General features: G+C 40.7%; 1 pseudogene; it reads left to right on the top strand.

Annotated features, from left to right (window-relative positions):
- On the top strand, positions 1–20,440 carry LOC145513709 (3-oxoacyl-[acyl-carrier-protein] reductase pseudogene; annotated as a pseudogene).
- Positions 20,441–24,594: the final 4,154 nt, after the last annotated feature.

Raw genomic sequence — 24,594 nt, 5'->3', positions numbered from 1 at the left:
ATGCCCAGTAAGTGGGATTGCTGGGTCATATGGTAGTTTTAGTCTTAATTTTCTAAGGACTCTCTGTACTGTCTTCAATAGTGGCTGTATCAATTTGCGTTTCCACCAACAGTGCAAGAAGATTCCCTTTTCTCTACATTATCTCCAACATTTATTGTTTGTAGACTTTTGGTGAAGGCCATTCTGACCAGTGTGAAATGATAGCTCATTGCAGTTTTGATTTGCATTTCTCTAATAATGAGTAATGTTGGTCATTTTCTCATGTATTTGTTAACCATCTGTATGTCTTTGGAGAAATGTGTGTTTAGGTCTTCTGCCCACTTTTTGATTGGGTTGTTTGTTTTTTGGGTATTGAGTTGCATGAGCTGCTTGTAAATGTTGGAGATTAATCCTTTGTCAGTTGTTTCATTTGCTATTATTTTCTCCCATTCTGAGGGTTGTCCTTTCACCTTGTTTATAGTTTCCTTTGCTGTGTGAGAGCCTTTAAGTTTAATAAGGTCCCATTTGTTTATTTTTGTCCATTTCCATTACTCTAGGAGGTGGGTCATAGAGGATCTTGCAGTGATTTACGTCCAAGAGTGTTCTGCCTATGTTCTCATCTAAGAATTTTATGGTTTCTGCCTGGTAATTTTTGATTGGATGTCAGTCATTGTAAATTTTACCTTGTCAGTACTGGATATTTTTGTGTTCCTATGAATATTCTTGAGTTTTATTCTGTCATGAAGTTAAGTTACTTAGGAATCTTTTGTGAACATTTGAAAAGTATAATTCCAAACTTAATGAAAAGCTGCAAGTATAATACAAGAAACTTTTATGCACATTTTCCTCTGACTCATCAATTGATAACATTTTGCCACCCTTTATCAGAGTCTCTCTTTTTCTCTATTTCCCTGAATTAGATGAATTGTTTGAGAATTAATTGTAGCCTCGGTGTCCTTATACCTCTTAAATGTTCAGTAAGTATTTCCAAAGAAGGACACTTTTTATTACCTTGAGAGTAATATCAAAATAGAAAAATTTAGTATTGATATTATTTAATCTTCTGGTAATATTTCCATTTTGGTAGTTGTCCAAATAATGTTCATTATAATATTTTTTTTCTGGTTTAGAAGACCAGATGAGAGTTTCTTTTAATTGAAGACTGTTCCTCAACCTTTATTTTTTTTTAATTTAACTTTTTTTTTTGCTGTGCTGACAGACACTTGTCAGTGCAGGGGAAGATTCCTAATCGCTGGACCACCAAGGAATTCCTCTTCAACCTTTGATTTGTTTTTGAAGCCATTGGCAGATTTGGCAAATTCCTAGCCATTCACTTTGTATACTGGATATCTTTGTACCTCACTTTCTTTATGAGTGGAATGGAGGTAATACTTTACATTCCAACCCATAATGAATTGCCTGACCCAGAACTCAAGATTTGTTAAAAAAATGACTGAATAACATCAGGAATGTTCCTGGCACATTGCCTGCATTTCATGATAAATCTTCTACACACCTATGTATGCCAGGTAATTTGTTTTTAAATTTATTTTTAATTGAAGGATAATTACAATATTGCGTTGGTTTCTGCCATACATCAACATGAATCAGCCATAGGTACATATATGTCCCCTCCCACTTGAACCTCCCTCCCACCTCCCACTGCATCCCACTCCTCTAGGTTGTCACAGAACACTGGTTTGAGCTCCCTGAGTCATATAGCCAATTCCCACTGGCTATCTATTTTACACATGGTGATGTATGTGTTTCCATACTACCTTCTCCATTAGTCCCACCCTCTCCTTTCCCCTCGGTGTCCTCAGGTCTGTTCTCTGTCTGCATTTCCATTGCTGCCTTGCAGATAGGTTTATCAGTACCATCTTTCTAGATTCCATACCTATGCATTAATATACAATGTTTGTCTTTCTCTTTCTGACATACTTCACTTTGTATAATAGGCTCTAGGTTTGTCCACCTCATTAGAATCTCATTCCTTTTTATAGCTGAGTAATGTTCCATTGTGAATAAGTACCACAACTTCTTTATCCATTCATCTGTTGATGAACATCTAGGTTGCTTCCATGTCCTAGATCTTGTAAATAGTGCTGCAGTGAACATTGGGGTCCATGTGCCTTTTTCAATTATGGTTTCCTCAGCGTAGATGCCCAGTAGTGGGATTGCTGGATCATACGGTAGTTTTGTTCTTAGTTTTTTAAGGACTCTCTATACTGTTCTCCACAGTGGTGTATCAGTTTGCATTCCCACCAACAGTGCAAGAGGATTCTCCACAACCTCTCCAGCATTTATTGTTTGTAGACTTTTTGATGATGGCCATTCTGACTTGTGTGAGATGATAGCTCATTGTAGTTTTGATTTGGATTTCTCTAATAATGAATGATGCTGAGCATCTTCTCATGTGTTTATTAACCATCTGTATGTCTTTGGAGAAATGTGTGTTTAGGTCTTCTGCCCACTTTTTGATTGGGTTGTTTGTTTTTCAGGTATTGAATTGCATGAGCTGCTTATAAATGTTGGAGATTAATCCTTTGTCAGTTGTTTCATTTGCTATTATTTTCTCCCATTCTGAGGGTTGTCTTTTCTCCTTGTTTACAGTTTCCTTTGCTGTGTAAAAGCTTTTAACTTTAATTAGGTCTCATTTCATTATTTTTGCTTCCATTACTCTAGGAGGTGGATCATAGAGAATCTTGCTGTGATTTATGTTATAGAATGTTCTGCCTCTGTTTCCCTCTAAGTGTTCTATAGTTTCTACCTGTTAATTTTTGATTGGATGTCAGTTATTGTAAATTATTCCTTGTTGGGTGCTGGATATTTTCATGTTCCTATAAATATTCTTGAGTTTTATTCTGTGATGCAGTCAAGTTACTCAGAAATCTTTTGTGAACATTAAAAAATATATATAATTCCAAACTTAATGAAAAGCTTCAGGAATAGTACAAGGAACTTTTATGTACATTTTCCTCTGATTCACCAATTGGTAACATTTTGCTACACTTTATCAAAGCCTCTTTTTTCCTCTATTTCTCTATGAATTATTTGAGAGTAAATTGTAGCCCAGGTGCCCTTATACCTCTAAAGTGTTCAGTGTGTATTTCCAAAGAACAAGGACACTTTTTATTACATTAGCAGTAATATTATCAAAATAGAAAAATTTAATATTGATACAATATTATTTAATTTTCTGATAATGTTTTGATTTTACTAGTTGTCCAAAGGATATTTGTTATAACAATTTTTTTTCCAGTTTAGAAGACCTAATAAGAATCTCTTTTAACCGAAGACTGTTCCTCAACCTTAACTTTTTTTAATCTAATTTTTTTTTTTTACTGTGCTGACAGACCCCTGTCATTGCAGGCACAGAATCCTAACCACTGGACCACTAGGGAATTCCCCTTCAACTTTTATTTGTCTTTGAAACCATTGACAAATTTGACGAGTACTAGTCACTTATTTTGTATCAGTTCAGTTCAGTCGCTCAGTCGTGTCCGACTCTTTGCAACCCCATGAACTGCAGCACACCAGGCCTCTCTGTCCATCACCAACTCCCGGAGTCTACCCAAAGCGATGTCCATCGAGTCAGTGATGCCATCCAACCATCTCATCCTCTGTCGTCCCCTTCTCCTCCTGCCCCTAATCCTTCCCAGCATCAGGGTCTTTTCCAATGAGTCAACTCTTCGCATGAGGTGGCCAAAGTATTGGAGTTTCAGCTTCAACATCAGACCTTCCAATGAACACCCAGGACTGATCTCCTTTAGGATGGACTGATTGGATCTCCTTGCAGTCCAAGGGACTCTCAAGAGTCTTCTCCAACACCACGGTTCAAAAGCATCAATGCTTCAGCGCTCAGCTTTCTTCACAGTCCAACTCTCACACTCATACATGACCACTGGAAAAACATAGCCTTGACTAGACGGACCTTTGTTGGCAAAGTAATGTCTCTGCTTTTTAATATGCTATCTAGGTTGGTCATACCTTTCCTTCCAAGGAGTAAGCGTCTTTTAATTTCATGGCTGCAGTCACCATCAGCAGTGATTTTGGAGCCAAAAAAACAAAGTGTGTCACTGTTTCCACTGTTTCCCCATCTATTTCCCATGAAATGATGGGACCAGATGCCATGATCCTAGTTTTCTGAATGTTGAGCTTTAAGCCAACTTTTTCACTCTCCTCTTTCACTTTCATCAAGAAGCTTTTTAGTTCTTCTTCTTCCATAAGGGTGGTGTCATCTGCATATCTGAGGTTATTGATATTTCTCCCAGCAATCTTGATTCCATCTTGTGCTTCTTCCAGCCCAGTGTTTCTCATGATGTACTCTGCATCTAAGTTAAATAAGCAGGGTGACAATATACAGCCTTGACGTACTCCTTTTCCTATTTGGAACCAGTCTGTTGTTCCATGTCCAGTTCTAACTGTTGCTTCTTGACCTGCATACAAGTTTCTCAAGAGACAGGTCAGGTGGTCTGGTATTCCCATCTCTTTAAGAATTTTCCACAGTTTATTGTGATCCACACAGTCAAAGGCTTTGGCATAGTCAGTAAAGCAGAAATAGGTGTTTTTCTGGAACTCTCTTGCTTTTCCAATGATCCAGTGGATGTTGGCAATTTGATCTCTGGTTCTTCTGCCTTTTCTAAAACCAGCTTGAACATCTGGAAGTTCACCATTCACATGTTGCTGAAGCCTGGCTTGGAGAATATTGAACATTACTTTACTAGCGTGTGAGATGAGTGCAATTGTGTGGTAGTTTGAGCATTCTTTGGCATTGCCTTGCTTTGGGATTGGAATGAAAACTGACCTTTTCCAGTCCTGTGGCCTCTGCTGAGTTTTCCAAATTTTTAGCCACTAGACCACCAGAGAATTTCCTGTAGTATATCCTTTATCAGTACACTAATCCCATCCACGAGGGGTCCACACTCATGACCAGATCACCTCCAAAGATCCCACCTACCAAAATCATCACCTTTGGCAACATATGAATTTGGGGGAGGGGGGGGACATGTTCAGATGTATCCTCATATTAGTTAGGCTTCAGTTCAAATATCACCAGTCCAGAGAGTCCTTTTCTGACAAATTTGTCTAAATTACCAGCCTCTTACCCCACTGGCTTCTCCAGCTTAATTTGTTTCTTTATAGTAACTATTACTCTCTGAAATATGTTATTTGTTTGTGTTTCTAGAATCAGCTTTCCCCACTAGCATATCAGCTCAGTGAGAATAAAGGATTTGGTCAATTTCATTCAAAATCATGTCCCCAGTGCCTGGGAGAATGCCTGAGGTCAAGTAGAGTATTAATAAATACTTGTTGAATCATTGACTGAATGAGTGAATTAAATGGGATCAAAGGCTGGTCTGCTTAAAAATGTAGAGTCTTAAGACTGGAATTTGAAGGCATCTCAAATTTGGTTGACTCAATTAAAAAGAAAACACACTGTTTGATTCCATTTACATGATGTTCAAGAATAGACTCTGTGAATCTAAGGTGATAAAAGTCACAATAAGCATTATTGAAGCCTGAGCATCTAGAGCCCATGTTCTGTAACAACAGAAGCCACCACAATGAGAAGCCCACACATCACAACTAGAGACTAGCACCTGTTCACCGCAATTAGAGAAAGCCCTCATACAGCAGTGAAAACTCAACACAGCCAAAAATAAATAAATACAATTTTAAAAAGAGAAGACAGTAAAGGGTGGTCAATATACATGACACAAAAGAGTCATGGCTTAGGGTAATGAATAAGGGATGATGTTAAAGAGTTTTAGAAGTCCTTTTTATTGCCTGGTTAAAAGCTTTCATCCTTCATGCAGTGGAAGGATACAGAAGATCAGAAATGGCAGGTCTTTGAAGTGTTTTTTAAGAAATTATAAATTTTGAATTTCCCTGGTGGTGCAGTGGATAAGAATCTGCCTGCCAATACAGGGGGCATGATTTCAATCCCTGGTCTTAGAAGATCCCAGTTGCTCCAGAGCAACTAAGCCCGCGTACCCACAACTACTAAGCCTGCGCTGTAGAGCCTGTGCTCTGCAGCAAGAGAAGCCACCACAGTGAGAAGCCTGTGCACTGCAATGAAGAATAGCCGCCGCTCACCCCAACTAGAGAAAACATCCCATGCACTAATGAAGACCCAGCACAGCCAAAAGTAAATAAATTAATTAAAACAAAAAGAAATTATAAATTTTGAAATATTTCCAGAGGCACAGAAAAGTTGCCAGTGTTACAGTTTTATTCACCCTTCACCTGAATTCTCCTAATGAGAACATCTTGTGTAGTGTAAGCACAGTACAATGTTCAAAATTAAAATAGTAAAATAAAAGCAAAAATAAACAAATGGGACCTAATTAAAATTAAAAGCTTTTGCACAACAAAGGAAACTATAAACAAGGTGAAAAGACAGCCTTCAGAATGGGAGAAAATAATAGCAAATGAAGCAACAGACAAACAATTAATCTCAAAAATATACAAGCAACTTCTGCAGCTGAATTCCCGAAAAATAAACGACCCAATGAAAAAATGGGCCAAAGAACTAAACAGACATTTCTCCAAAGAAGACATACAGATGGCTAACAAACACATGAAAAGATGCTCAACATCACTCATTATTAGAGAAATGCAAATCAAAACCACAATGAGGTATCATTTCACACCAGTCAGAATGGCTGCTATCCAAAAGTCTACAAGCAATAAATGCTGGAGAGGGTGTGGAGAAAAGGGAACCCTCTTACACTGTTGGTGGGAATGCAAACTAGTACAGCCACTATGGAGAAGAGTGTGGAGATTCCTTAAAAAACTGGGAATAGAACTGCCATATGACCCAGCAATCCCACTGCTGGGCATATACACCGAGGAAACCAGAATTGAAAGAGACGCGTGTACCCCAATGTTCATCGCAGCACTGTTTACAATAGCCAGGACATGGAAGCAACCTAGATGTCCATCAGCAGATGAATGGATAAGGAAGCTGTGGTACATATACACAATGGAATATTACTCAGCCATTAAAAAAATACATTTGAACCGGTTCTACTGAGATGGATGAAACTGGAGCCCATTATACAGAGTGAAGTAAGCCAGAAAGAAAAACAACAATACAGTATACTAATGCATATATATGGAATCTGAAAGATGGTAACGATAACCCTATATGCGAGACAGAATAAGAGACACAGATGCATGGAACAATTTTATGGACTCTGAGGGAGAAGGTGAGGGTGGGACGTTCTGGGAGAATGGCATTGAGACATGTGTATTGTCATATGTGAAACAGAGCACCATTCCATGTTCGATGCATGTGACAAGGGCTCAGGGCCGGGGCAATGGGATGATCCAGAAGGATGAGAGGGGGAGGGAGGTGGGTGGGGGGTTCGGGAAGGGGAACACATGTAAACCCATGGCTGATTCTTGTCAATGTATGGCAAAAACTATTACAATATTGTAAAGTAATTAGCCCCCAACTAAAATAAATAAATTTAAAAAAAAAAAAAATTAAAATAGTAAAAAAAAAAAAACCAAACCCAAAAAGAACTAAAATTGTATTGGTGCAACACTCTTAGCTAAACCACAGACATTATTTATTTATATTTCACAGCTCTTTCACTATATTCGTTTTCTATTCTATTCCAGGATACCATCCAGTATCTCACATTGCATTTGTTTTTTGTGTTTTCTAAATCTCCTCTCTTTTGTAATAATTACTCAGTCTTTTATGACCTTGACACTTAAAAAAAGTACTTGTCAGTTACTTGTAGAATGTGCCTCAGTCTGATATTTTTAAAAATATTTTCCTGATATTTCTTTTCTGGTTTTTCTTATGATTATATCGGGATTGTGCATTTTTGGCAAGAATAGTACAGAAATGACGTGCCTTTCTTAGTTCATCCTATCAGGGGATACACGATGTTGCCCTCTGATATGTCTTATTACTGATAATGACAACTTTGATCACTTGGTTAAGGTTTCTTTACTGTAAAGTTACTATATTTCTCTTTGCAATTAATAAATATCTGAAGGAATATATTTAAGACTATGCAAAATTCTGTTTCTCTTTGAACTTTTGCCCATGAATGTTGGCATCCATCAGTGGATCTCACACACAATTATTATTGTGGTGTTTGTTCTAAAAATGATTTTCTATTTCCCTCATTCCTTCTACATTTATTTATTAATATTTAAAAATATTTATATTTATTTATTTGGTCGCAACAGGTCTTCATTGCATGCAGAATTTTTAGTTGTGAAATGCAGGATCTAGTTCCCTGACTGAGGATTGAGCCCAGCCCCCCTGCATTGGGAGCCACTGAACCACCTGAGAAGTCCCCCTTCTACATTTATTAACTGAATTCTTCCATACGGTAGAACCGTCTCTTCTTCCAAGTGTTTTATTTAGCCAAGAGTTTATATCACTATGGTCTCTTATCCAAGAGACCATTTATTTTATTTCATGGATTATAATCCAATATTTTATTTATTTTGCTGCTCAAACTGTTTCAGCTTTGTCATTGCGAGCTCTTTCACATTGGCTCCTGTTTCTTTTTGACATGACTCATCTTTTTTTCAACTACTTCTTTTTTTCTGGCATCATAAATTGTTCTTATATTTTCCCTTCCCCAGCCCTGGAATCAACCACTTCTCTAAGAAGTCTCACTTCCTTTTATTGGAAGGTGGTATTTAGAAACCAAGATCTGGGTACTAGCTGTGCTCATTGCTAGTGGGATATCCTTGCTTACCGGCCCTCTCAGTGGACGGGGCTTGATTTCTGTCTCTCAGAAACAATTCATATGGATATCTCTGATTTCAATCTAACACACAGGTTCCATTCTAGCTTCCTCTATTTGAAAATTCTTTCCTTGATAGCAAAAATCTGGCTCTCATTTTTACACTATATTTACTTATGTGTTCAACCCTCATATGTATATAAAATAGTCTCACAATTGCTAACCCACACCCAGTGAGAAATAAATTTAGATTGAGAGAACTTTATACAAAGAATTCTTTCTTTAAATTAATTTTTATTGAAGTATTGCAATGGTCTGTTAGTTTCTGCTGTATGACAAAGCAAATCAGTTATATATACACATATATCCACTCTTTTTTAGATTCTATTCCCACTGAATCATTGTGCTGTACACCTGAAATGAACACAACATTGTAAATTAGCTATACTTCAATTATAAAAAAAAATTGGGAGGATTTAGTGATGGAACAAGCACTTAGTTGACTCGTGTGACCCCCTGAACTGCAGCTGGCCAGGCTCCTCTGTCCATAGGATACCCCAGGCAAGAATACTGAAGTGGGTTGATATCTTCTCCTCCAGGGGATCTTCCTGACCCAGGGACTGAACCTGTGTCTTCTGCATCTCCTGCATTTGCGAACAGATTCTTTATTACTGAGTCACCTGGGCAGTCCGTTAATACCATGTGAAACACATCAAAAAAAACCTGGGAGGTTGTTGGGAAGGGTGGGCCCTTGTAGCCTCCCCATCCAGCCCTGGGGCTAGAGGTTTTCTGTGCCAGATGGACAGGGTCTAGGGGCATCAACAGGGCAGTGGACCGCTTGATGGCACAGAGCCACTACTGACTGGCCTTTGTTGCATGGAATCTCTGGGGGGTCAGAGCCTGCAGCTAGAGACCTGGGTGGAGTTTATTTGGTATTGTCAGGCGAGTGTATGCTCCTCGGTTCTGTCTCGTCACAACAAAGATTTGGAGTGACGAACATTAGAGCCTTCAGCGGGGTCACAGCTCTCCGGTCTTGGACAGACTGTGTTATAGCTCTCAGGTCTCGAACAGACCGTGTTATAGCTCTTAGACAAATCAGTGTTACAGCTCTTTTATTTAGATGATAGCAGGAAAATCCATCCTCAAAGCATGAGGGCATGCCGACTGTTGACCTAAAGACAAGAAGAGAAGAACGCCCCAGAGCGCGGGGCGGGAGGGTAGGGGGGTGGGAGTGTGGAGAGAGAGAGAGAGAGAGCGCCCGCGCACACACTCGGGGCGGGGCGGGGGGGACAGAGAGAGCAAGAGAGCGCTTTGGCTCCTCTTTTTATATGTTTTTTTCTTCCCCCTGGGCCTGCCTTATGCAAATTGGGCTTAGCCAGGAGTGTTGTTCTACCTGAAGTTCTCACTCAGGTCCTCCGACCTTCCTTTGACCTTCCTTTGTTCTATTTTCGCGGGCTTTTCCCTTCCTTGTCTTTTAGCCACCGCCATTTTGGACTCCTGTTTCCTAGTCTAACTACCTAACAGTATTGAGCTTTGAGGCGGTCATTAAGAACATGATGTTCAAAACACATTTGAAGAAACAGAGGCAAGAATTTGGGTCCAGCTAATTTCTTGGTAAATGCAGCTGGAATTAATAGGGATAAACCCTTAGTAAGGAAAAATGCTGAGAATATGCTATCTCCGCTTCATACTAACCTCCTGGGCTCCATGCTGACCTGTAGAGCTGCCGTGAAGACAATGATTAAACAGCAAAGCGGGTCCATTGTGAATGTAGGAAGTGTTATTGGTTTCAGAGGAAACTCTGGCCAGTTTATGCACAGTGCTAATAAAGGAGAATTAGATGGATTTTCACATGCTCTTGCTAAAGAAGTAGCAAGAAAGAAAATTAGGGTGAATGTAGTTGCACCAGGATTTGTTCACATGGGTATGACAAAAAGACTTGAAAGGAGAACATTTAAAAAAAAAATTCCTTTTGGAAGGTTTGGAGACCCTTGATGTGGCCCATGTAGTTGTGTTTATTTATTTATTTTAAAAATAACCCAGATATTTATTAGAGAATTATCTAGCTTACTTTCAACATACTAACATTAAAAGAAAAGAGAAATAGAGCAGAGACTACATCACCAAATTGGATTTTGAGCAACATCCAGACTTAAACAGTACTGGGAAGTTTCATGTCACAGCACATCTGGAGTCCCAATTGGGAAAGGGTCCCAGGCAGCACATGGGTGAGAATTCAGAGATGGCAGTTCTGGGATTCGTTTATAATCCCAGGACAGATGCAAATCATTATCACCATCAATCTGTGACCAAATTGCAGCTCTAGTTTCATATTAATGCTGTTTGTTTTGTTGTGTAAAACTTGGAACGTAGTTAAGCCTAGGGCTTGGTAGGCCAGGCCCCCTCCAGGGGCTCAACCATCTCAAGATGTCTCCCCCATTTTATCTACGGTGCCGCAAGTCTTGCACTCACAGCAGGCAGTCACTCCCAGTCACTCCCGGTTAGGGCAGTGTCCAGGCAGATTAGAAGCAAGGTCAGAGGTCTGCTCTGCTTTGTCCTTGAGGCCTAACCAAGATTATTCATGTAATTTCCCTAATAGTCAGCTCCAGGATTGTTTAGGCTGAAGAACATAGGAACAAGGCAGAATAACACAAGCAGTCTTACTAGTTCTTAAGTAACAATGTAGGACATATTGTAGGTTTTAGTGAAAACAGTCCATTCACAGTTACTGATGGAGTGTTTCAAGAAGCAGAGTTCTCAAACTTGAGACGTTGGTTCATATAGCAGTCCTTCCATTGCCTCTGTCAGTAAACGGGTGCAGTTATCAAAGTGTAGATAATTTAACCACCTTTGCAAGAGTCTATGATTTTATGCTTCTATTGGTCAACAGTAGGGCAGGTGAAGACTTGGGTATTGGCCAGGTGATATTTTTGTGTTACCATTTGGAGATCCATCTGCTGCATTCTCAAAGAAGCAAACTTAACAAGGGCAGTTCAGTTCAGTCATTCAGTCGTGTCTGACTCTTTGCGACCCCATGGACTACAGCATGCCAGGCCTCCCTGTCCATCACCAACTCCCAGAATTTACTCAAACTCGTGTCCATTGAGTCCGTGATGACATCCAACCATCTCATTCTCTGTTGCACCTTTCTCCTCCTGCCATCAATCTTTCCCAGCATCAGGGTCTTTTCCAATGAGTCAGTTCTTCCCATCAGGTGGCCAAAGTATTGGAACTTCAGCTGCAGCATCAGTCCTTCCAACGAGTACTCAGGACTGATTTCCTTTAGGATGGATTGATTGGATCTCCTTGCAGTCCAAGGGACTCTCAAGAGTCTTCTCCAACACCACAGTTCAAAACCATCAATTCTTTGGCCCTCAGCTTTCTTTATAGTCCAACACCCACTTCCATCCATACATGACCACTGGAAAAACCATAGCTTTGACTAGATGGACTTTTGTTGGCAAAGCAATGTCTCTGCTTTTTAATATGCTGTCTAGGTTGGTGATAACTTTTCTTCCAAGGAGCAAGCGTCTTTTAATTTCATGGCTGCAGTCACCATCCACAGTGATTTTGCAGCCCCCCAAAATAAAGTCTGTCACTGTTTCCACTGTTTCCCCATCTATTTGCCATGAAGTGATGGGACCGGATGCTATGATCTTCGTTTTCTGACTGTTGAGTTTTAAGCCAAAATTTTCACTCTCTTTCACTTCCATCAAGAGGCTCTTTAATTCTTCTTCCCTTTCTGCCATAAGGGTAGTGTCTTCTGCGTATCTGGGGTTATTGATATCTCTTCTGGCAATCTTGATTCCAGCTTGAACTTCATCCATCCCAGCATTTCTTATGATGTACTCTGTATATAAGTTAAATAAACAGGGTGACAATATACAGCCTTGATGTACTCCTTTCCCAATTTGGAACCAGTCTATTGTTCCATGTCCAATTCTAACTGTTGCTTCTTGACCTGCATACAGATTTCTCAGGAGGCAGGTAAGGTGGTCTGGTATTCCCATCTCTTTAAGAATTTTCCACAGTTTATTGTGATCCACACAGTCAAAGGCTTTGGCATAGTCAATAAAGCAGAAATAGATGTTTTTATGGTACTCTCCTGCTTTTTCGAAGATCCAGCGGATGTTGCCAATTTGATCTCTGGTTCCTCTGCCTTTTCTAAAACCAGCTTGAACATCTGGAAGTTCACGGTTCACGAATTGCTGAAGCCTGGCTTGGAGAATTTTGAGCTTTACTTTACTACTAGCATGTGAGATGAGTGCAATTGTCCAGTAGTTTGAACATTCTTTTGCATTGCCTTTGTTTAGGATTGAATTGAAAACTGACCTTTTCTAGTCCTGAGGCTACTGATGAGTTTTCCAAATTTGCTGGCATATTGACTGCAGCACTTTCACAGCATCATCTTTTAGGATTTGAAATAGCTCAACTGGAATTCCATCACCTCCACTAGCTTTGCTTGTAGTGATGCTTCCTAAGGCCCACTTGACTTCACGTTCCAGGATGTCTGGCTCTAGGTGAGTGATCACATCATTGTGGTTATCTGGGCCATGAAGATCTTTTTTGTATGGTTCTTCTGTGTATTCTTGCCACCTCTTCTTAATATCTTCTGCTCTGTTAAATCCATACGTTTCTGTCTTGTATTGTGCCCATCTTTGCATGAAATGTTCCCTTGGTATCTCTAATTTTCTTGAAGAGATCGCTAGTCTTTCCCATTCTATTGTTTTCCTCTATTTCTTTGCACTGATCACTGAGGGAGGCTTTCTTATCTCTCCGGCTATTCTTTGGAACTCTGTATTCAGATGGATCGGAGAAGGCAATGGCACCCCACTCCAGTACTCTTGCCTGGAAAATCCCATGGACGGAGGAGCCTAGTAGGCTACAGCCCATGGGGTCGCTAAGAGTCGGATACGACTGAGTAACTTCACTTTCAGTTTTCCCTTTCACGCACTGGAGAAGGAAATGGCAACCCACTCCAGTATTCTTGCCTGGAGAATCCCAGGGATGGCGGAGCCTGGTGGGCTGCCGTCTATGGGGTCGCACAGAGTCGGACACGACTGAAGCGACTTAGCAGCAGCATTCAGATGGATATATCCTTCCTTTTCTCCTTTGCCTTTAGCTTCTCTTCTTTTCTCAGCTATTTGTAAAGCCTCCTCAGACAACCATTTTGCCTTTTTGCATTTCTTTTTCTTGGGGATGGTCTTGATCACTGCCTGCTGTACAATGTCATGAGCTTCCATCCATAGTTCTTCAGGCACTCTGTCTATTTGATCTAATCCCTGGTGGCTCAGACGGTAAAACGTCTGCCTACAGTGCAGGAGACCTGGTTTCGATCCCCAGGTCGGGAAGATCCCCTGGAGAAGGAAATGGCAACCCACTTCAGTACTCTTGCCTAGAAAATTCCATGGATGGAGGAGCCTGGTGGGCTACAGTCCATGGGGTCGCAAAGAGTCGGACACGACTGAGCGACTTCACTTTCACTTTCACTTTCTTGAAGATATTTGTGACTTCCACTGTATAATCATAAGGGATTTGATTTAGAGCATACCTGAATAGTCTAGTGGTTTTCCCTACTTTCCTCAGTTTAAGTCTGAATTTGGCAATAAGGAGTTCGTGGTCTGAGCCACAGTCAGCTCCTGGTCTTCTTTTTGCTGACTGTATGGAGCTTCTACATTTTGACTGCAGAGAATATAATCAACCTGATTTCAGTGTTGATCATCTGGTGATGTCCATGTGTAGAGTCTTCTCTTGTGTTGTTGCAAGAGGGTGTTTGCCATGACCAGTGCATTGTCTTGGCAAAACTCTGTTAGCCTTTGACCTGCTTCGTTTTGTACTCCAAGGTCAAATTTGCCTGTTACTCCAGGTATCTCTTGACTTCCTACTTTTGCATTCCAGTCCAGATAGGCTTTAGAAACAAAATTAGAGTGTCCTTTTAAAAACTTGATTAAAATTTTAATAGTATAACAACAAGGAACTATCTCAGAAGTGAGTAATAAAAGTAGAGTTTAATTTTCAGTGAAACACAAACACTTTTCATTGTGAGGGCAGTAACCCTGCAGCCAGGGAAGGCTTTATCCCATCAAATAAACATGAGATTTGTCAGGGAGCCAGGAAAAACCAAGGGGCTATCTTGGATTTCCCATAACTCAGAAAAATTTGCGACTATAGCTTACCCATTTTAAATTTTCCAGTTTAGGAGTAGATTATCGCCATGTTTTAAGGACATCAGATAGCAATAGTTTAATGAAAATGAAGTTGCTCATTTGTGCCTGACTCTTTGCAACCCCATGGACTGTAGCCTGCCAGGCTCCTTCGTCCATGGAGTTTTCCAGGCAAGAGTACTGGAGTGGGTTGCCATTTCCTTCTCCAGGGGATCTTACCAACCCGGGGATCAAACCCGGGTTTCCTGCATTGCTTTACTGTCTGAGCCACCAGGAGGTCAAGTGAGGGGTTAATTTGTAGAAGCAGAAAGACCTTTATCTACACGTACCATAGATCATTGTGAAATAATACTTATTTACTTTCCTGGAGAAGGAAATGGCAACCTACTCCAGTATCCTTGCCTGGAGAATCTCATGGACAGAGGAGCCTGGTGAACTACAGTCTGTGGGGTTGCAAAACTTTATCAAAGTAACAAAAGGTTTTACAAGCAAATGTAAATCACTTAAAGGCAAAGAAATTCACAATCTGTTATCAAAAGGTGTGTTCTAAGAAAATTTTGTTCTTTTAACAGAGAGAGAAAACCAAATTCCAGTCTGGTACCAGTTTACTGTAAAAAACAAAATTTGTTTACCTAGTTAATCTTAGAATGTCTTTTCCATAAATCTTGAAGAAGTAACAATATTCTTCTAAGGGCATGAGAGTGAAACCATAGATGGCATGTTTAAAATGTAACTATATTGCAACTGACAAAGCAACCTGGTCATTGCTGTAACATGTAACACTTTAATATGATAACTAGAATTATAATTGACAACATTTTATCAGGACATATCGGATCTTTATGAATTCCACATAATTTTTAGGATATCTATATTAGTAACATTAACCATACATATAACCTGAGATTTATCACTCTTCCACAAATACTTCCCAAGTAATTTAACATATCAAATAAACCCATGTAGTTTAATACCTCTCTTTGGGATGTCTCAGGGGCCCTCTAAAGCATCCCGAAGTCAGCTAGAGGTCAAAAGAACTTTATTAGATTTTAATTTTAGGAAGTTTTTCCAAAAATATCAGCAGGGTTTATAACACCCAGTCCAACAGGATTATATCAATCATTGTCAAACAATCATTTGTTAGTCTTCGCTTAGCCAAAGTTAACAAAAGATTTCAAAGGTAAACAGAACAGATCACTTCAGAGGTAAAGAAACTTAAAATCCATTATTGAAGGCAGTTCAACATCTCAAGAAAACTTGTATTATGTACAAAATTTTTCTGGGGGTCCACTTTCCAGAAAACCTCTTTCTCTTTTTTTAAAATCACTTTGTTTATTTAGAAACAGCCTCCTGTAAGTCAGATCTACTTTCTTTTTTCTTAATAAGATGCAATTTCATTTCTCATAGCTTTTTTTTTTTTTTTTACTTAAAACACACATCTTACTTTCCTTAAGCAACTATGAACTGTACTTTATATTAGCATTCTGTAATACTTTGGCCACCTGATGCGAAGAGCTGACTCATTTGAAAAGACCCTGATGCTGGGAAAGATTGAAGGTGGGAGGAGAAGGGGACGACAGAGGATGAGATGATTGGATGGCATCACCTACTCAATGGACATGAGTCTGAGTAAACTCTGGGAGCTGGTGATGGACAGGGAGGTCTGGTGTGCTGCAGTCCACAGGATCACAGTCGGACATGACTAAGCGACTGAACTGAGATTGGTGAACCAGTTTAATTTCTAAAAACATTTGCTTTCTTATAGAGAACATCTCAGGATGGTACCAAACATATTCATTGATAGTCCAAAATCTTTATTTTCTCTGTAAGAGGAGGTTAGTGTTCAGTAATTAATGTTTCAAAATCTTATTTTATTTGGAAATGACCTAGCTATTCAATAAACTTTTATCACTTAGTTTAGTAGAACCCTAGAAATTCAAGTTACCCCAATCTTCAGAGATTATTTTACACAGACATTCCTAAAGTATAATTATCCTTAATCGAGTTTATCTAAAAGCTCTTGTCCCATTTATATATATATATTTTTTAAAGTTTCTTCACTCGAATTACTTTCCTTGTTGGCAAATTTCACTTACATTAAACCTAGGCACAAAAAAGGTATTATACAATGCTGATGATTTAAGACATGTCTTAATGAGATTAGCAAACAAACATTAATACTATATATTTAATATTTCCCAGTTCATGTGAACCTGAAATTCATTTAGGTTAATTTCTCTTGTAGTTGTTTGATTCGTAAGCGCTTACTTTTCTTTAAGCCAACTGACAAAGACACACATTGAGACACAGATAAATCCAGACAGACAGAGATCTCATAGTTTTCTGCTTGAGATTTAAAATGTCTCTTTGACTCTTTTCTCTCTCTCTTTTTTTCTCCCCTTGGCATGAAATTCTAATTTGCCCAAGGTTAAGGTCTCAGGCAAATTGGGCTCTGTATTTCAAATTGCCTGCTGTGCTAATCACTTCAGTCATGTCCAACTCTTTGTGAGTCAATGGACTGTCAAGCTCCTCTGTCCATGGGATCCTTTAGACAAAAATACTGGAGTGGGCCACTATGCCTGCCTCCAGGGAATCTTCCCAAACCAGGAATTGAACCTGCGTCTCTTATCCTGCATTGGCAGACAGATTCTCTACCACTAGCGCCATCTGGAAAGCCTAGGCAAAGCTTAACTTCAAGCTTTTTTCTTGGCAGGCCTTTGTAAAAATCGAGCTGTTTTTAATTGCATATGCAAAAAGAACCGGTTTTGCAGTTTCAAAGGAAGAAAAAAAAATTCATTTTAACCAGTTTTCTCCGGAGTCTGTCAATTACAATTTGGCATTTACCAAGAGCTTTGTCAAAGACTGAACAACAAAGGCATTTGCCATCTGCCTCTACGGAGACTGAAGCCCATACTGCTATAGCTGTTGACCTTCAACAACCCTGAGGGAGTTCAGGGTGAAGTGAGGCAATCTGTGCTCCAGGGAATCTGGTGGGACAGGTCTTTAGATAGTTGGATGTTTTTAGGAACAGATTTTATGATCTCAATCCTTGCATCTCCTCATATCTAGAGAAGCAATAAATCCCTTCATGGTGACCTCAGATCCTGTTGACTAACAGAAAACTTTTTGTAAATGATGCTTAATGGTATTGAACTCCCCCCTTCACCAAAACCTTATATATTAACCTTCTCCCACTGCCAATTTGGAGCAGTATCTCAGAGCTCTGTGAAATGCTTCCTCCCAGGTTGCAGTCCTCATTTTGCCCCAATCACTTCATGGCAAATAGATGAGGAAACAGTGGAAACAGTGACAGACTTTATTTTCTTGAGCTCCAAAATCACTGCAGATGGCGACTGCAGCCATGAAATTAAAAGACGTTTGCTCCTTGGAAGAAAAGTTATCACCAACCTAGACAGCATATTGGAGAAGGCAATGGCACCCCACTCCAGTACTCTTGCCTGGAAAATCCCATGGACGGAGGAGCCTGGTAGGCTACAGTCCATGGGGTCGCTAAGAGTTGGACATGACTGAGCAACTTCACTTTCACTTTTCCCTTTCATGCACTGGAGAAGGAAATGGCAACCCACTCCAGTATTCTTGCCTGGAGAATCCCAGGGATGGCGGAGCCTGGTGGGCTGCTGTCTATGGGGTCGCACAGAGTTGGACACAACTGAAGCAACTTAGCAGCAGCAGACAGCATATTAAAAAGCAGAGACATTACTTTGCCAACAAAGGTCCATCTAGTCAAAGCTATGGTTTTTCCAGTGGTCATGTATGGATGGATATGGGTGTTGGGCTATAAAGAAAGCTGAGGGACAAAGAATTGATGCTTTTGAACTGTAGTTTTGGAGAAGACTCTTGAGAGTCCCTTGGACTGAGGAGATCCAATCAGTCCATCCTAAAGGAAATCAGTCCTGAGTGTTCATTAGAAGGACTGATGCTGAAGCTGAAACTCCAAAACTTTGGCCACCTGATGGGAAGAAGTGACTCATTGGAAAAGACCATGATGCTGGGAAATATTGAAGGCAGGAGGAGAAGGATGCGACAGAGGAAGAGATGGTTGGATGGCATCACGGACTCAATGGACATGAGTTTGAGTAAACTCCAGGAGTTGGTGATGGACAGGGAGGCCTGGCGTGCTGCAGTCCATGGGGTCACAAAGAGTCGGACATGGCTGAGCGACCAAACTGAACTGAAAACTTAACTTGCAGCTCTCAAGTTGTACATCTTTTTTTAGTCAACAAGTCCAAAGAATATCATGGCTATCCAGTGTAAAAGTCACCTTTTCTTTCTATAGTCATAGTTTTATAGCTAAAAATATAGACCAAAGTGAAAAGTGAAAGTTGCTAGTCATATCTGACTCTTTGCAACCCCATGGACTACAGTCCATGGAATTCTCCAGGCCATAATACTGGAGTGGGTAGCTGGCCCCTTCTCTAGGGTATCTTCCTAACCCAGGGATTGAACCCAGGTCTCCCACTTTGCAGGTGGATTCTTTACTAGCTGAGCCACCAGGGAAGCCCAAAATACAGACCAAATGGTGCTCAAATTGACTCTGAGAATAGAGGCAGAAAAAAAAAAATGCTAGAGTGGGGGATGGAGTGGAAGAAGTTGGGCTTCTCCTCCCCAATCTGAGAGATGAGAAAGTTAGAAGGGAGTTAGCTGATGGAGAGGGAGACAGAGGCAGATGCAGGGGTGGTGTAAGACCACAACAGGAAAAAGAAAAAGAAAGAAAGGGGAGTGGGGGACATTGTTAGAGCCATGTGCCAGCTCAAGGGAGAGCTGACTTAAGAAGTGAAGATTTGAGCAACTAAAATACAATCTTGGCATTGTAACATGGACAATTGTACTCACAAATCGAATAATTCTTTTATCCAATTGTAACTTCTCTTCAGACAATTTTAAATTAGCTTCATGTACCTAACAGTAGGCAGAGAGGAGGATCCAGCCTCTCACCCAGCGTGTCACATTCTTATCCATTTTCAATCTGTGTGAGCTGCAAACATTCAATACTTTCTAATGGTTCAGCCCGCTTTAATTTAAAGTTCCAATTCTCATATAATCCAGTGAATCCGTCCCATTCACTAGATAACAAGCAATAAGATGAATCTTCCCATCTGGGGATAAAAACGTCATCAACTTTAATCTATTTTCTTAAAGAGTGGCATTTTGTCTCACAAATCCTGCTCACAGCACCAATTAATGTTTTGCCGAAAATTTTCACTTTCGTCTCAGGTTCAAAAGATTTGTTAACAAAAGAAGCCACTTGTTTTACAAATAAATAATACAGATATTTATTAGAGAATTATGTAGCTTACTTTCAGCATACTAACATGAAAAGAAAAGAGAAATAGAGCAGAGAATACATCACCAAATTGGGTTTTGAGCAACATCCAGATTTTAACAGTGCTGGGAAGTCCCCTGTCACAGCACAGCTGGAGCCTCAATTGGGAAAAGGGTCCCAGGGAGTGAGTCCGCTCCTTGGGTGAGACTTCAGCTGTGTTTCTTCTAGAGTCTCCGGACATTACAGGGCATGTCCTGGTGGTGGATGGGGGCTTGCACTTCACCATGTAGCCTACTCATATCTATTATTAGAGTCAAGGGCACACTCTGTTATACCTGTGTTTGCTAAGCAAACCTATAGACGCTACAGATGTTGATTTCCAACTTTGTATGCACATGTATGTAAAGAACAATGTGTGATCAGCTGTGTTTTCTAAATGACTTGCATATTACAGGCTGTTGCAATGTTGGTATACAGCCATAGGCATTGGCTCCAAGAGCCCTAGGAGCCGGTCAGGTAGTCCAGTCTCTAATACAAAACATCATCCATAGTATTTGCATATAATCTACCTCTACTTTAAATCATCTTTAGATTGTGTCTATTACCTAACAGAGCGCAAATGCTGTGGAAATAATTGAAATACAGTGTAGATGCTATGTGAATGGTTGCTTTTTGGAATTTTCTGAAATTTTGGGGGGCGATATTTTTCTGTCCCTGGTTGACTGAATCCATAGCTGTAAAAGCCATGAATGTGAAGGGCTTACTGTATCGACATTTTGCAAGTGATATAAACAGGTGTCGTCTTAATTTATACATTTGGTTGCAAAAGTAGGAAAAAGTTATATGGTCTAATTGTCATTAGTTACTTTGTTGTATCAGGCTGAATACTCTAGAAGTTAACTTTGTGGGCCACTGCCAAAGTAAGAGTATTTACAGGGCATTGGATAGGTGTCAATACCTTATTAACCCTGTTAGGGTTAATTTTTTTTTCCTTTTGCCTGTGCCTTGGACAATCAATTAGTATACAAGTTGAAAAAAACAGACACAGACATGAATGTGGAGTCTGGTTTCTTTGAGTGGCATTGCTCTTCTTTGAGCAGCTGGGCACAATAAACTACAGATGTGGACAATTGACCCAACTTGTGGAAATTCTCAGAGATGGTGAGGCTTAACCCTTACTGTTTTAATACCTGGTACAATTGTGAGCTGCATAGATCTCCTCAACTTAGGAAGTGGAAGTGGTATTTTTTTTAAATCCACAAAACATTCACTTTGGCTGTCTACTTAAAAACAGTGAAAGAAATAATAACTTTTGAAAAATTAAGAGTATTTTGCATTAATGAGTGTAATGCTTCTTACTTGGAATTTTAGAAAAATAATAATTATGAACAATCATAAATAATTTAACTAAGTATGCAAAAGCAAGGATGTCTTTACAAGGAACAGGTAAAGCGTTAGTCTTAAAAGAAAATATTTGCCTGAGATTAGAGATGAAGACACAAACTGTGAGTGAAAACATCAGCTATATTGTATTGATCTCTTTTGTGAGAATAGAATGATAATTTTATTTTTTATTTATTTTTGACTGTGCTGGACCTTCATTGCTGCTTGAAGCCTTTCTCTAGTTTCAGTGTGCAGGCTCCTCATTGCAATGGCTTCTCTTGTTGAGGGGCATGGGTTCTAGAGCCTGGGCTCAGTATTTGTGGTGTACGGACTCAGTTGTCCTGTGGTGTGGGGAATCTTCCTGGACCAGGGATCAAACCTGTGTCCCCTGCATTGGCAGGTGGATTATTATCCACTGGACCACCAGGGAAGCCCATGTGATAATTTTAAATGTCACCAGATTCATGTTGATTTTTATACGATCATTTCAAAATGTTTGAAATATTTATTGCATTTAAAAAAGTAACCTTTTTATAGTTTTATTGGAGCTGAGCATGATTTTATGTAAACAGATTAATTATATATTGAAAGTTTGTACCAAAGTATAAATAGGATATATTAAATAAATGCAGAGAAATTATAAAATTAAATCTGTGTTCTAAAAAAAAAACCTGCCTGCTGGGTTTTAGCTCCACAGAATATCTTCTCTGTTCTCCCAACTCATCTGCCTGGCTCTGAAATGGCTCACTGCCTCACTTCAGATCTATGCTCAAAGTCTACTCTGCACAGAAACCTCCTCTGGTCCTTCTATCAGAAATGGCCACCGACGTTTCTCTACAGCTGTTACCTGCGGTTATTCTTGTGAGGCACTCACCACTCCCTGACATGAGAGTGTGTGTGTCTGTAGTGCTCAGTGTGTCCGACTCTTTGTGACCCCATGGACGGTAGCCCACTAGATGCCTCTGTCTATGAAATTTTACAGGCAAGAATACTGGAGTGGGTTGCCAGGGACTGAAGCCACATCTCTTGCGTCTCCTGCATTGGCAGGCAGATTCTTTACCACTAGCGTCACCTGGGAAGCCCAAAGTCTAACCACCCCAGATGGGACGCGAATCCACAATCCCTGGCTTAGAAGGCCAGTGACTGAGGTACTCACTAATCCCTGACATTAGAATAGACATGTATATTTGTGGGCTTCCCAGGCAGCTCAGTGGTAAAGAGTCTGCCTGCCAATGCAGGAGACGCAGGTTCAATCCCTGGGTAGGGAAGATCCCTTGGAGAAGGAAATGGCAACCCGCTCCAGTATTCTTGCCTGAGAAATCCCATGGACAGAGGAGCCTGGTGGGTTACAGTCTACAGGGTCACAAAGAGTCAGACACAACTAAGCACACAGCCTCTCTGCCCTCCCAGAAAGTCAGCTGGGAGACAGTAGGACCTATTATGTCTGTTTGTTTCTATGTACATATATTGCTTGACTCAGGCCTTGAGGGAATGTTCAGTGACTCCGTAGATGTTATAGAGGCATGGACTCTGGAATCAGGAAGACCCTGACATGAATCCCAGCTCTGCTTCATTCTTTCTGGGTGTCCTGGATAAGTGGCCACTCCTTTCTGAGTCTCAGTGACCCTGTCTGACAAATGGGGACGTTGGTCTTTGCACCAAAGTGTTACTGAGGGAACTCAGTGAACCCAAGCATGTCACAGGCTTAGCAGATCACCTGACAGTGTAAAGAGCTGGTACCTAAGAACTGCTCTTAATCCTTCCTGGGGCCTCCCAAAGGCCAGGTAAAGGTTCTCTGATATCCTCTCCCTGGGTGAGGCATGGATGAAAAGAGAGGTAGAATTCCAAACAAGAGGCTGAGGAGGTCTGTTGTGGTGTCAGTTTCAGCCTTGAGTTTGAGTTGTGACCCAGTCCCGACCCTTTCTTCTAAGTCAGTGGTGGGTGAGGGTGGGGCAAAGGGTGGAGAGAAATGATAACTCCAGTCCTACCAAGAGCCAGCCCAGCTCTGAGACCCCCTTGCCATCCCTGGAAAGCTTTAGACGGGGTTTCAATCACTGAATTCCAGAACTTGAGAATCCCAAACACACCCCATGCATGCGTGTGTGCTCAGTCGTGTCTGACACTCTGTGACCCCATGGACAGTAGCCCACCAGACTCCTCTGTCCATGGAGTTTTCTAGGCAAGAATCCTGGAGTGGGTTGCCATTTCCTCCTTCAGGGGATCTTCCTGACTGAGGGATTGAACCTGCATCTCCTGAATCTCCTGCATTGGCAGATGGATTCTTTACCACTGCACCAGCACACCAGTACTAATATGCGATTCCTATAGAAGTGTGAGAGAATAAATTGCCCTCGTGTCCAGCAAATCCTTTCTTGAATCTACTTCGATCCATCTGCCTGTTGGAATGCATAGTGGTACTATGATCCTTTCCCTCTGTTCCTGGGCATAAGGAAGCTCCCTGCAGAGAAGAGCACTCACATCCTCCCCCCAGCTCTGAGCCTTCTTCATCACAATCCTGGGGACTCAGAGGCACTCCCCCTCATTGTCCCCTCAGCCTCCGTTTGGCATTTGAAGGGTCAAGAGTAGTGAGGATGTGGCTTCCTTATTCAGTCACAGACTTGGAGAGTTGACCTGGGGTTGAAAGGAGAGACGGGGGAGTTAATGAAGCGAAGACAGACTTAAGGAACTGGGAATTTGAGTGGAGAAAAAGGAGAGGAGGGTTTCCCTGGTGGCTCAGCTGGTAAAGAATCCGCCTCCAGTGAGGGAGATCTGGGTTTGATGCCTGGGCTGGGAAGATCCCCTGGAGAAGGGAAAGGCTACCCACTCCAGTATTCCGGCCTGGAGAATTCCATGGACTGTATAGTCCATGGGGTCACAGAGTCGGACATAACTGAGTGACCTTCACTTAACTTAACTTAAAGGAGAGGAACTTCCCCCTCATGCTGTGGGCAACTTAACTACCTGTTAAGCGGTTCCACTCTACATAGCAGTGGTGGCTGGATTGGACAAGAATAGATGAAAGAGAAATTGAGAGGAGCGCACGTTGGAAGAAAGTTACAGA

The sequence above is a fragment of the Giraffa tippelskirchi genome, chromosome 7 (genome assembly GCF_054371585.1).
Source record: "Giraffa tippelskirchi isolate mGirTip1 chromosome 7, T2T-mGirTip1v1.2.pri, whole genome shotgun sequence".
Classification (NCBI taxonomy): Eukaryota; Metazoa; Chordata; class Mammalia; order Artiodactyla; family Giraffidae; genus Giraffa; species Giraffa tippelskirchi.
Note: the sequence above shows the minus strand (reverse complement) of the source record. Positions and strands in the feature narration are given on the sequence as shown.